We start from the raw sequence: 13,879 nt of genomic DNA, 5'->3' as shown, positions 1-13,879 counted from the left end.
CTGCGCGCAGCTGTTCCGCATGGCTAAAAATATTGCCAAAGTCAATATTGCTAATGTTTGCCAGTGCTTGTTTGAGATAGGCGGAGGAAGTGTTGAAGATGCCTTTGTGCTTCAGATATAGATCTTTGAAATTAATACTACTTTGCTCTTTAAGCCAGGTAAGGATTTCTCTTGCGTCTCCACAATTAGGCGGACCCTTGTATTTGGTGCCACTTGAAGACTCAAGACACACAAATGATGGACAGAAGGCAGAGCAAATCAAACATTCACTCTCAGTCAAGAGATCTTTGTGAGATCCATCGTTCTCCTGCTCAACATGCCCCGCAGTTTAGAACCAGCCATATGCAAATCAGTCTTGACTCTGTGCCTCATGGGAACAGTCCGGCCCGAACTGCCAAGCCAGGTCTTCACTGTACTGGAAACAAACATCCTAGGGACCAGTTTTGGGGCATCACCCCTCATCAGATAGGCTAGCTTGAATCCAGTGACACAGTGAGCCTAGGACCCACGTCTGGGCATACCCGGTGCACTTAAGGCGAGAAAGCAAAAGATACACAGATGATGGACGGAATGCAGAGCACATCAACCATTCACCCCAGTCAAGAGATCTGGGTTAAATCCATCGTGTTTTTGCTCACCATGCCACCCCAGTTTAGACCCAGCCACATGCAAATCAGTCTTGACCCTGTGCCTCATGGGAACAGTCCAGCCTGAACTGCCAAAGCAGGTCTTCACTGGACTGGAAAGAAGCATCCTGGGACTGGTTTTGGGGCATCTTCACTCATCAGCAAGGCTAGCTTGAATCCAGTGTCACAGTGAGTCCGGGACCCACGTCTAGGGATATCCGGCGCACATAGGGTGAGAAAGCAAAAGATACAGAGATGATGGATGGAATGCAGAGCAAATCAAGCATTCACCCCCAGTCAAAAGATCTGGGTTAAATCCATTATTCTTTTGCACACCATGTCACCCCATTTTAGACCCAGCCATATGCAAATCAGTCTTGACCCTGTACCTCATGGGAATAGTCCAGCCCGTACTGCCAAGCCAGGTCTTCACTGGACCGGAACAAATCATCCTGGGACCGGTTTCAGGGCATCACCCCATAACAGCTAGGCTAGCTTGAATCCAGTGGCACAGTGAGTCTCGGACCCACGTCTGGGCACACCTGGCGCCCTTAGGGCGAGAAAGCAAAAGACACACAGATGATGGACGGAATGCAGAGCAAATCAACCATTCACCCCAGTCAAGAGATCTGGGTTAAATCCATCGTTCTTTTGCTCACCATGCCACCCCAGTTTAGACCCAGCCTTATGCAAATCAGTCTTGACCCTGTGCCTCATAGGACCAGTCCAGCTCGAACTGCCAAGGCAGCTCTTCACTGGCCCGCAAACAAGCATCCTGGGACAGGTTTTGGGGCATCACCCCTCATCAGCCAGGCTAACTTGAATCCAGTGGCATGGTGACCCTGGGACCCACGTGTGGGCATACCCGGTGCACTAAGTGCGAGAAAGCAAAAGATACACAGATGATGAATGGAATGCGTAGCAAATCAAACATTCACCCTCTGTCGAGATCTGGGTTACATCCATTGTTCTTTTCCTCACCATGCCACCCCAGTTTAGACCCAGCCATATGCAAATCTGTCTTGACCCTGTGCCTCATGGGAACAGCCCAGCCCGAACTGCCAAGCCAGGTCTTCACTGGAGCGGAAACAAGCATCCTGGGACCGGTTTCTGGGCATCACCCCTCATCAGCCAGGCTAGCTTGAATCTAGTGGCACAGTGAGCCCAGGACCCACATCTGTACACACCCAGTGCATTTAAGGTAAGAAAGCAAAAGACACACAGATGATGGACGAACGCAGAGCAAATCAAACATTCAACCCCAGTCAAGAGATCTGGGTTAAATCCATTGTTCTTTTTCTCACCATGCCACCCCATTGTAGACCGAGCCTTATGCAAATCAGTCTTTTGACCCTATGCCTCATGGGAACAGTCCAGCCAGAACTGCCAAGACAGGTCTTCACTGAAGTGGAAATAAGCATCCTAGGGTCGGTTTCGGGCATCACCCCTCATCAGTCAGGCTAGCTTGAATTTAGTGGCACAGTGAGCCCGGGACCCACATCTGGGCATACCCGGCACACTTAGGCCGAGAAAGCAAAAGACACACAGATGATGGAAGGAATGCAGAGCAAATCAAACCTTCACCCTCAGTCAAGAGATCTGGGTTACATCCATCGTTCTTTTCCTCACCATGCCACCCCAGTTTAGACCCAGCCATATGCAAATCAGTCTTGACCCTGTGCCTCATGTTAACAGTCCAGCCCAAACTGCCAAGCCAGGTCTTCACTGGAACAGAAACAAGCATCCTGGGAACGGTTTCTGGGCATCACCCTCCGCAGCCAGGCTAGCTTGAATCCAGTGGTACAGTGAGCCCGGTACCCACGTCTGGGAATACCTGGCGCACTTAGGCAGAGAAAGCAAAAGACACACAGATGATGGACAGAATGCAAAGCAAATCAAACATTCACCCCCAGGCAAGAGATCTGGTTTACATCCATCATTCTTTTCCTCACCATGCCACCCAAGTTTAGACCCAGCCATGTGCAAATCAGCCTTGACCCTGTGCCTCATGGGAACAGTCCAGCCCGAACTTCCAAGCCAGGTCTTTACTGGACCGGAAGCAAGCATCCTGGGACCGGTTTCGGGGTATCACCCCTCATCAGCCAGGCTAGCTTGAATCTAGTGGCACAGTGAGCCCAGGACCCACATCTGGGCATACCCGGTGGATTTAGGGCAAGAAAGCAAAAGACACACAGATGATGGACAGAATGCAGAGCAAATCAAACAGTCACCCCCAGTCAAGAGATCTGGGTTAAATCCATTGTTCTTTTGCTCACCATGTCACCCCAGTGTAGACCGAGCCTTATTCAAATCAGTCTTGACCCTATGCCTCATGGGAACAGTGCAGCCCGAACTGCCAAGACAGGTCTTCATTGGACTGGAAACAAGCATCCTGGGACCGGTTTTGGGGCATCACCCTTCATCAGCCAGGCAAGCTTGAATTCAGTGGCAGGGTGAGCCCGGGGCGCACATCTGGGCATGCCCGGAGCACTTAGGGCACTTGAAGAGTCAAGCTTTTGTTTGGATGCTCCTTGTAGGATATGGGTCATGTCTTCACGTGAGATAAAAACAACACAAAAGGAAGGGCCTTAAAAGTTGTGTGAGCAAAGAAGGGTAATTGTGAATCCTTTTCAAGAGGTATGGCCTATGTCATTAGGTGATGGCTTTAAGACATGTAAATTAAAATACTGTGCTTCACTGAGCATGTCACATCAGTTCTATCTGACTGCCTATCTGTGATCTTTCTGTTACTTCATCCAGACACATCATTCAATAATGGACACATGCCTAAAACAAGCCAGGACTATTGACTTTTGCCAATGCTTGTTATCAGTATCAGCTAAATGAGTAACAATGATATTGTGCTGAACAAATTAGAACTGAAAATGTTTCAATTCTGAAAATATGCACTGGCAATTAAACATTACTGAGGTCTGTGGAAGGGGTGGTGGTCTTGAGACAATTGCAATCATTTCTGTTAGCGCTTTCACACCAGTTTGGTCTACAACCTCGTAGTGAAACACTTGCACCCTTTTTCTGCTCTCATCTTTCTGAAATCTGAAAACCTCATCTCTTTCTCCTTCCGCACCTTCTTTTCACTCTTTCCTTCTACCCATACATATTTGCATCTGGTTCACATCCCTATCCTCAACCCATATTCACATGTAAGCACTTCATTTTCTTCTACTTAGAACTGCCAATATTTTAGCAGATGTGTACCTCTGACGTAAAGTCCATAAGACCACACTCCATCTTTAGTAGGCCAAGACTCCATTTTGAACAGATTGAGACTCCATTTTCTCTATTTCTGCAGAATCATTGTCTTGTCTGCCTTTAACATACATGTATTCTGTACTTACCTTTCCATGTAACCTGTGAAAGTGTCAAGTCACTCTGACAATGACATAGATAAAACATCTGATGCAAAACTTTTCTGGGGCTAGCGTGTGATCATCTTCATCTCAAGGTCAAACGAAAAACATAACCAAAACAGTATAGTCTGATTTGACGTATTATTACTTTATTTGTTTATAAGAATGTGTCTAAGACTTTCCCATTGGTGCACATCAATTATGTGAGAAATTCCTAAATGTATGTCAGAAATTCCCATCTCAGATACAGGACATAAGGGCTGCCACTTGACCACTTGTGAGTAGAGGTCCTTTGCCCTTGATAAAAGCGCAAGATACTGCTGGTAACGATCAAGACTGCCAGAGCACCAAGATGCTGCATCACACTAGGTGCTGACACCAAGCCAAGTCCAGGAGGAGAGACTCTGCTGTGACATGTGTTTTTCTTTCACAGAGAACCCTGCCTCCTAAGACTTCTGATAACCACAGCTTTTGCTGTAACCACGTACACAGTACGTTGATTCTCCCTAAGAAACTCTAGATGCAAGTTATGCTACTCCATACACTCCTAGCGTAGTGCATCGAAGTAAGTTTTAGGGTACTAGGTTTTTTAGATGACAATTTAAGTATGATGGATACGTTCATTTTACTCTTGTTCGCTATGTTCATTTGTGCTGTTTAAATGATATTTTGTGTGCTGATTTTAGATGTGCTAAGGCACAGATTGAGCCTGTTGCAATAATATTTTTTAGTTAAAGTGTCTAGTGGCAGTTTGTGTTTGTGATATTGTGAAGAGTGAAATAGGTTTGTTCTCAATCACCACAATGTCCTTGGATCCATATTTAGGGACTGTTAGTAACCCAAAAGCATTTGACACCACTTCAACTATGTATTGGGTTGAGTTCTTCAGAGCTACAATCATCTGTCATTCACATTCAAGTGAAGGTGCATTGATCTAAGTTCACTCATGTCACCCATGAGTGTCAAAACAAACCTTGTAGAGCTATGTCAGTCGCAGTTTACGCAACACCTCCTTCACTCACTTTCATATATATTGACAATCACAAGTGGCACATGTCACCATTGCTCTGCGTGTGCAGCACTATATGAGCTTGTATTCTGAAAATCTTTATAATCCACTGACTTGTACAGTGATAAATTCACACTGCCTCCAGTCTCAGCTCCAGAGCTCTATGTCATGGTCCATTATAAACACTCACCCACAACCTGAGCTTGCAGACACCTACAGACGATCAAGTTGACTGTGTGCTCAAAACAAGATTAATATACTGCATGAAAAACACTACAGAGAAACAGCATCCTGGAAAAGCAAATACTCTTAGGGAAATTAATGAAATAAAACATGTGAAATGTACATAGGAACTACCTTAGTGACATGGATTACCTTAGTGGTTGCCACAGTCAGAGAGTATTGTTGAGAAATCGATCAGGGGCTCCTCTATAAAAGACATGAATGTAGGACCAGATTGAGATCTATTACAAAGTCAGTTTTTAATTACTGCCTGACCCGCTGCATTTAAAGCCCTATGGTTTATCAGTGTAACGTATGCACTTTATCACACAGCAGTAATATCACATCCACTATATCGAACTAAAACTACACTGCAAGGTAAGTATATCATTATGATTCTTATCTACATGTAATCTTAACTCCTAGTGAAGATAGATGTAATAATAGTAATTGTATACTTCCCTTGTGGAGTGGTATTCATTATTATTGTTGAGAGATATTGTTGGCCTCAATATAATGACAGACAACTAAAGCAGTGTAGTTTAATCTGGTGTTTGTCATCAAACATTGAAAGCTCCAAGTAGCATTTAATTTTATGGATAATTTGTCTTGAATAAGAGGGGTAATAAAAGATATTTCTTGTGAACTTGTCCACTTGGAACAGCATGGTGATATTCATCTAGAAACCACCCTAGATTTTTCATTTTATGTAAGAGAATGATTTCTGATGCATACTTGTACCTGCAGATTCCTCACATGTAGAATAATTTCAGGCATCAGACTGGATTTTGAAAACTTCAAAGTTCTCACTTTATCCAGTAGTTGGCACTGGCTTCACATCTACGCCAAAAGTGGCATTAGTTAACATCACCAAAGTCATATAGCCCACACCCCGGTGCAGTGCCATCAGTTAGTTTTTTCCTTGCCTTCGACTTGGACCCAGAGCTCGCTCTCTCCTGAGAGTTGTGAGGTTTTCCTCACAGTCTTCAGTGCAGTGTCATGTCAGACCAGAAGTGTTTGGGCTTTAAGCTCTGCAGGCACTGGAAGAAGCAGGTGGCCATCACAGAACCACATTCTATTTGTTTGTAGTGTTTGCGATTGGACCATAATTCTTGCTCCTGCAACTCTTGCTTCAGCCTACATCCGAGAACATCAAGGAGCAGGAGGACAAACTGTTTATGGACCTTGGCCATGCTGAAATGCACAGTCTTCGGAGGCCAAGGCTCCGATCTAGATCCCCCCCTCGCATTCCTCAATCACAAAGAAATAGAAGCACATGAAGTACAAAAAACGAGGAAGAAACAAGTGTTGCAGATGACCGCAGTCTCCCACTGTATCCTGATCCTCAGAGCTGGAGTTGGGCAGGGTGGAGCTGACTGACCCTGCTCCAGGTGGCAAGGTGCCTCGATCTCAGACAGACCTTCCCAACATCATTGGTGCCAGCACCTTCTAGACAAGATCCTTCAAAGACAGCCCGCTCGCTTATCCCAGATGTTCCGGTACCAGAGACTGACCTGGCTGTGTTCCTCAACACAATGTTCAGAATTTTAGCCAGGGCCTTGAACCACTCAGGAGCACCTCGGACCCAAATGTTCTTACCAATGGTGTCATCCGGCGCAGGACCTGCGCCACCTCCAGCAGTCCCAGCCATCACACCAGTGCAAAACTACACATCTCCCATACTGGCATCATGCCCTGCACCACCAATGAAGCTACTAACGCCGCCGTCCCGGTAGCCTCAGGAACCATACTCTGAGTCAGTGGTGCTGCCTACTCTATCCATGAAGCCTCATCCTCACAAACATTCCAGAAGAGAGGCACAAAGACTTATTGAATAGAGACAGAGAATCCATGACCTGATTGGATCTAACTACGACCCTCCTAACATATATGGGGATGAAGAAAGTGATGTAGAAAACCCTTATGAAGTGCCTGGTTTATACTGTGCTAGTTCGTTAGATAACTCTCCAGAAATGGACATGGACTTCCAGCCAGACCTCCTACCTTTGAAATCACGCTGCTTCATTCAGTCATCTTGAAGGCTGCTGAAGTATTGAACTTGCAGAGTTTATCCGTCAATGTGAAGACGAATGTCCTCACAAAAGTGCTGCTCTCTATGACTTGAACATCTAATAAAGACTTATAGCTATAGATTTCTTATTGTAGGAATTTCCCTGGCATCAGACTGGATCAAGACTATTTTGAGCAATCCCCCTTAGTGGCGGTAGGTGGGTAGTTCAGCTTCGTGTGGCGTCTTTGACATCATCCTCACCGGTAGGGACGCGTGTGGTGCCTATATATGCGCCACCACAGCGCACTGACCTCAGTTCCTTTTTTTCTGCGCCATCAGCGTGGATCCAGTTCAAGCTCCCCTCAGTAATTCCTTGACTGATTTTTACCTTTTTGTCAGCAACTAGATCGCCCTTTTTTTTCAAGATGTCCCCAAAAACCCCACTGGGTTCAAACATTGCATCACCTGTCATTGACAGATGTTGGCAACAAACCCTCATTTTTTATGTCTGTGGCACCTTAACAAGGACCTTGACTGCGTCATGTGTGACTTACAAAACGATGAGCCCTAAGGCCATCCGCGAGCAAGCCATGAAGCTTTTGGCTGCTCATCAAATTACTCTTTGCCTCTCCAGGTTCAGTTCACATTGGAGGACTTACGTTGGACCTCGTCTCACTCCAGGACTTCTTTTGTTAAGTCCCACAAGAAAAAGACCAAGAAGTCAAAGTGCTCTTCGTCTTCTTATCGTCACTCCCATTCCTTGGATGACAAGAGAGAATGATGCCATAAATTCCAACCTCGCTCACAGGTGGTCCCTGTGCAGCAGGCATTGGAAACTGTATCCGCTCTATGCTTACAAGAGTTTTTTGAGGCTCGGAGCCTCATTTTTGGGTGGACGAACCCCTCTGGAGCACCTTCACATCCCACGGGTTCGGGAGGAACTTCAACTGGAGCTTTGCCAGCGGGGTTAGCTTCGGGACCAGTCAACCCCTTAGAATCCGTTGGTGGACTGTTGCAATGAGACTGTTCCCAGCTCCGCTGATTTGGAACCGGACCTGCGTCACGCGACCCCAGTTTGGTGCAGACCAGGCTCATACAGCTTAAATTGGACCCATAACCCTATTTCACTGAAGGCCTCACTGAGGAACATGAAGGGAGAGGATCTGAGGATTCCTATTGCTACACTGACTCCCTAGCAGAGTCCATGGCTGATGACAACTGGTATGAGAACCTGGTTGACGCCTGTGGTGTGGATACCTCACTACACATTGACCTCCTCTCTCCTCCCACAGTGGTTATGGAGGAAGGGGCTTCTTTTGCTTTGGTGCTCCAGAGGGCGGTTGAGGTCCTGGATGGACAGCTGCTCCAGGTTCAAGTCAAAACAAACTTTGTAACAGAGGTGCTTCAACCTGGGGTATACCCACCAGAACCTTTACTACCCTTCAACATCGCCCTTACCCAGGACCCGATTTCCTCAACCAGCATCCCACCGCAGACAGCTTGGTGGGCCAAGCTTCAATGTACCGAATAAATCCCAGCAGTTCCCAACCATACCACCAGATAGGGAACTAAAGAGGCTAGATACGTTTGGAAAGAGGAGTTTTTTCTTCCACCAGCCTGGCACGGTGGTCTGTGAATGCTGCATGCTTATTGGGCTGTTGTTCCCATCACGCCTGGTGGAGGAATACTGGCTCTTCAAGGATGTCCAATCCTCACTCATGGGCATGCCCTTTGACGGAACCTATCTCTTTGGAGACAAGGCTGATTCGGCCTTGGAGAGATTCAAACATAGTGGGGCCACAGCTTGGTCATTGCAGCTCTTTGTGGCTACAGTAGGGGCTATCACCTGCATCATTACCCCCGTAGCCACCACAGCCAGCAGGCTCAGTCCTTTCATGGCTACAGATCCAGTTCCCACAAACCTTGTAGGGCCCAAAACCAGAGGTCAGCCTGATCCGCTCCCTCCCCCGCAGCTGCACAGTCAAAGCCTCTTTTGTTTGCTCTCAGTCCAGCATTGCCATCCAGTTGGCGACATAATTCGATACAATCTGCACCAATCTGAGGGAGATTACAACAGACAAATGGGTGCTCCAAATTGTCCAACTGAGGTACACTCTCCAGTTCCACCAAAAGCCACCGCCACTCCCTTTGTCCCCACAGAGAACCACCTTGCACTCTTGTGACAGGAAGGACTGGTCCTTGTAGCCAAAGGAGCCAAAAAGAGGGTTCCGGCATCAGAAGTAGATTGTGGTTTTAATTCCCGCTACTTTCTGGAGGCCTCCATCCTATCTTTGATCTGCGCCCTTTCAATCACTATTTGAAAAAAAGACAAATTCAAGAGGCTCTCCCTGGCTCAGGTCTTACCTGCCCTCAACCCTGAAGACTGGATGCTAGCATTGCACTTGCAGGACTCCTTTTCCACATTCCTGTCCTGCATGCCCACAGATGCTACCTGCGGTTCATGGGGAGCCTGGAGCATTAACAATTCACTGTGCTTCCCTTTGGCCTTATCAGTGCCACCCCTTGGGTGTTCATCAAGGTGATGCCGGTAGTTATGGCACATCTGCGAAGGTCAGGGGGTCCAATCTTCCCCTACCTCGATGATTGGCTGTTGCAGGTGAGCTTGCCACAGACGGTCGTCTCCCACATTCAGACTATGGCAAGCCTTTTTCACTCGCCGGGTTTCACAATCAACATGCCAAAGTCATACATGACTCCCTCGCAAGATGCTCCCCTTTATTGGAGCTGTTCTGTATATAGGGAACATTTTGGCTTATCCTCCTGCACAGTGAGTCTAAGGTATTCGGGCTATGATTCCGATGTTTCAGCCTCTATCCTGGATTTTGGTGAGACTGACTCTGAGGCTGTCGGGTCACATTGCCTCCTGCATCCTATTGGTAAAACATGCCTGTTGGCATATGCGGGCTCAGCAGTGGGACTTAAAGACCCAGTGTGCTCAGCATCAGGGGAATCTCTCTGACCTGGTCTAGGTATCAGAGGAAAGTGCAAAATACCTGTAGTGGTGGCTCAAGGACCGTGATTGGGCCAATGGTAGACCTCTCTCTCTCTTCCTCACCCAGAGCTCACAGTACTGATACATGCATCACTTCTGGGTGGGACAGCCACCAGGAAGAGGTGGAGATCAGAGGCATCTGGTCTCCAACAGAGTCTCAGCTCCACGTCAATCTGTTGGAATTGAGACGATCCACCTGGCATTGAAAGCCTTTCGTCATTCAATCAAGGGAAGGCTAGTTCAGGTGTTCACAGACAACACCACTGCTTGGTGTGCATCTAAATCGATTGATTCTCGGTCTGCACCTTTGTCTGAAGTCCTTCTGTTTGTTCTATCCCTGGCTCGGCAAAGGTGTGCTTTGGGCACAGTTAAAGGATATCTGCCTGCCATGTCTGCCTTTCTATGGTTAGTTGACCAAACTTCCCTGTTTGTCACCTGTTTTGACTAGATTCTTAAAGGTTTCCTGCATAAATTTCCTCCCACACCCTTCATTATGCCCCAGTGGGACTTGAATTTAGTTCTCACCTTCTTAATGTGATTCCCTTTTTCCTTTGAACCTTTGCACATCTGCCCTCTAAGGCTCCTAACTTAGAAAACTGTCTTCCTTGTGGCAATAAGATTTGTCAGGAGGGTAGCGAATTGTAGGCACTTTCAGTTAATCCTCCCTATACTTGATTCTTCCCAGACAAGCTGGTTCTTTGAACTAGCGCATCCTTTTTTTGCCAAAGGTGGAAACACCTTTTCAAGTAAGCCAATCATCACCCTGCCTACCTGCTTTTCCCTCTTCATCCTTCTAAAGAAGAGGAGAGACTCCACCAACCTGGATCCAAAAAGAACGTTATCTTTCTATATGGATCGCACCATAGAACTTGTTGTTGGATTTGCAGTGGAGAAGAAAGGGAAGGAAGGTCAAAAGAGAACCATCTGTCGATGCATCATCCTCTGTATTAAATGACCTGCTGTGCAATGATCAAGAAACAACCTCTTGGGGGAGGAGCCTAGTGCGCATCCAAGATGGTCGCGTGAGCACAGGGCTCCCCGGACCCTCGCTGCTCCTCGGAATTTATCCTGACTTTATCCTGACTTGGTTGATGGAATCTGGAAGACGAATGTTGGCTGAACACTAAACTCCTTTCGGAAACAAAATCGGACCTGGCAATCCTGAGTTATGGTGGTTTGAACTTTTGAGGCCCAACCAATGGCTGTGCCCGATGCGAAGGTGATCTGTGGAGCCGGGGCGTGGTTGAACAACAACGGCAGCGGGGCTGTGCCAGTGGCCGTCCCATCACTTTCGGTTTCACTTTTGGATCTCTGAGGGGCTGGACAGTGGAATTGCTTGGTGCGACTGGGCTTTCACTTTGCCTTTGCTTGATGCCTGTGTCTTCGCCTGCTACCAGTGTACCCATCGACGGTGGTCCCTTCGCTCCGCCACATTGCGGCCTCTGGTGCGGCCCGCGTCTGCTTGGCCTGTGCCCCCTCGACGCTTCCTCGGTGGTCCCCTTCGGCGAACGTGGTTCTCATGGGAGGCAAGGGAGACCCCGAGAGGCGTAAGACCAAGACATCCCTACGTGGGGGACCGGTCCAGACGAACAACATGGACCGCTACACTCAGGGTAAAGGGTCCCCCGGGACGGCCGGTGTCCCCCCGGATGATGCCAGTGGTGGCCCGTCCGTTTCTCCGGATCTGTCCCTGCAGGACATCATGGGCGCCATTAATGGCACCAGGGAGACCATCGCTACGCAGTACGAGGCCTTGGCCCGTAAAATCGACACGGTGGCCATTGATGTCACGCTAATCCGGGCGGATCTCTCTAAGACCAACGAGAGGGTTCAATCGCTGGATGTGCGGACGTCCTCCCTTGGTACGGACGTGTCGGACCTGCAGACTACTCTCGGCGATCTCAAGTCGGCCAACGATCTGATGGCCCGGCGGCTGGAGGACTTCGAGGGACGGGCTCGACGCAATAACATCCGCGTCATAGGCGTTCCGGAGACCTCCGACAACCGCCCGGTTGATCTCATGGTTGAGGAGCTCATCCTCGAACAGCTTGCCCCCGCTGGCCTGAGTAAGTTCTTCGCCGTGGAGTGGGCCCATCGAGTTCCAGGTGGTCGGCCACGACCGGGGCCCCCCCCGAGGCCTATTGTTGCAAAACTTTTTCATTACAGAGACCGAGACGCGATTCTGCAGGCCTCACGGGTCCATGGCCCGGTCCGATATGAGAACTCGTCCATTACCTTTTTCCCGGACTTCACCCAACTTGTCCAGAAACAGCGGATGGGCTTCCAGGGGGTGAAGCGTTGTCTCCGGGACCTGGGTCTCAAGTACTCTATGCTTTTTCCTGCTAGGCTCCGAGTGGAATATGAAGATCGGACTACCTTTTTTGACTCTCCTGCGACTGTGAGTGACTGGCTGGATTCGCTGCCGGACCGGGGTGACCGGACTGGGCCCTCTGCCGGTACCGAGGGTGGCGGGTCTCCTTCGGAGTGACTTTTGGTCCTTGACTTTGCCATTTTGTATTGTTCGGCTGGGTTCTACTTCTTTTGTGCATTTTGTTTCATTTTGATCTGTGTGGGGGGCGGGCGGGGACGGGTCCCCTTCCTCCTCCGGGGTCTTTTCGTAGAATGGGGTTTGTAGGGCGACAGGCACACTGCAAGTTGGGGTGTTTTTTTGGACCGCAGGGGTGCAGGGTGGGGGGGTGTTGGATTCGGGGGGGGGTTGGCGGGTGGGTGGGGTTGTTTGGATTTGTGTTTTATGTTTTCAAGGCGAGGTATTGGCTATGGTTCAGTTTCGGGTGTTGCGCTATTTGCTAGGGGACCTTTGATCTACTGGAGGGGATGGGGGGGGACGGGTTGAGATTGATGTCTTGGAACGTCAACGGATTGGGGGACCGTATCAAACGGGGTGTTGTGCTGCAATATTTGCGTCGTCTGACTCCTGATGTGGTGTTCTTACAGGAGACGCATCTGGTTGGTAATGTTTGTCATGCCATGAACAGGGGGGGATACCGACTCGTGGCCCATTCTGGTTTCACCACTGGTTCTAGAGGGGTAGGCATTCTCCTGCGCTCTTCACTTCCGTTAGAGATCACCAGGGTAGTCCTAGACGATAGAGGGCGCTATGTGGCTCTGACCGGGAGGTGGGAGGGGCAGTCCCTTTCCTTGATCTCGGTCTATGTTCCCCCGGGCCTCCAGAACTCCACCTTCTCAGACTTGGGTCGTATGCTGCTTGGGCTTCCTGACAGTCTTTTGCTTATGGGTGGGGACTTTAATTCGGTTGTCTCGGGTGACCTGGATCGCCACCCGCCCAGGGCCCTCCCTGCTGCCCAGGCGTGGCTCGGCGGACTCCTGGAGACCTTCGGTCTGGTGGATTGTTGGAGGTTAATGCATCCGACACAGTGTCAGTACACATTTCACTCTGGGGCCCATGGGAGTCTCTCCAGATTGGATTATTTTCTTATGCCCGCTGCCCAGACTGCCCGGATTCGAGAGGTTAAACACCTGGCCCGGGGTATCTCTGATCATTCCCCACTGTGGTTGCTTTTTGACACTGGGATGCGGTCCGCTGGGCGGATCGCTCCTATTAACCCTTGGTACCTGCGAGACACCAAGATCCGTGATAGCCTGATT

Source organism: Triturus cristatus, chromosome 4_1 (genome assembly GCF_964204655.1).
Source record: "Triturus cristatus chromosome 4_1, aTriCri1.1, whole genome shotgun sequence".
Classification (NCBI taxonomy): Eukaryota; Metazoa; Chordata; class Amphibia; order Caudata; family Salamandridae; genus Triturus; species Triturus cristatus.
The sequence above is the reverse complement of the archived record's forward strand: the minus strand, read 5'-3'. Positions refer to the sequence as shown.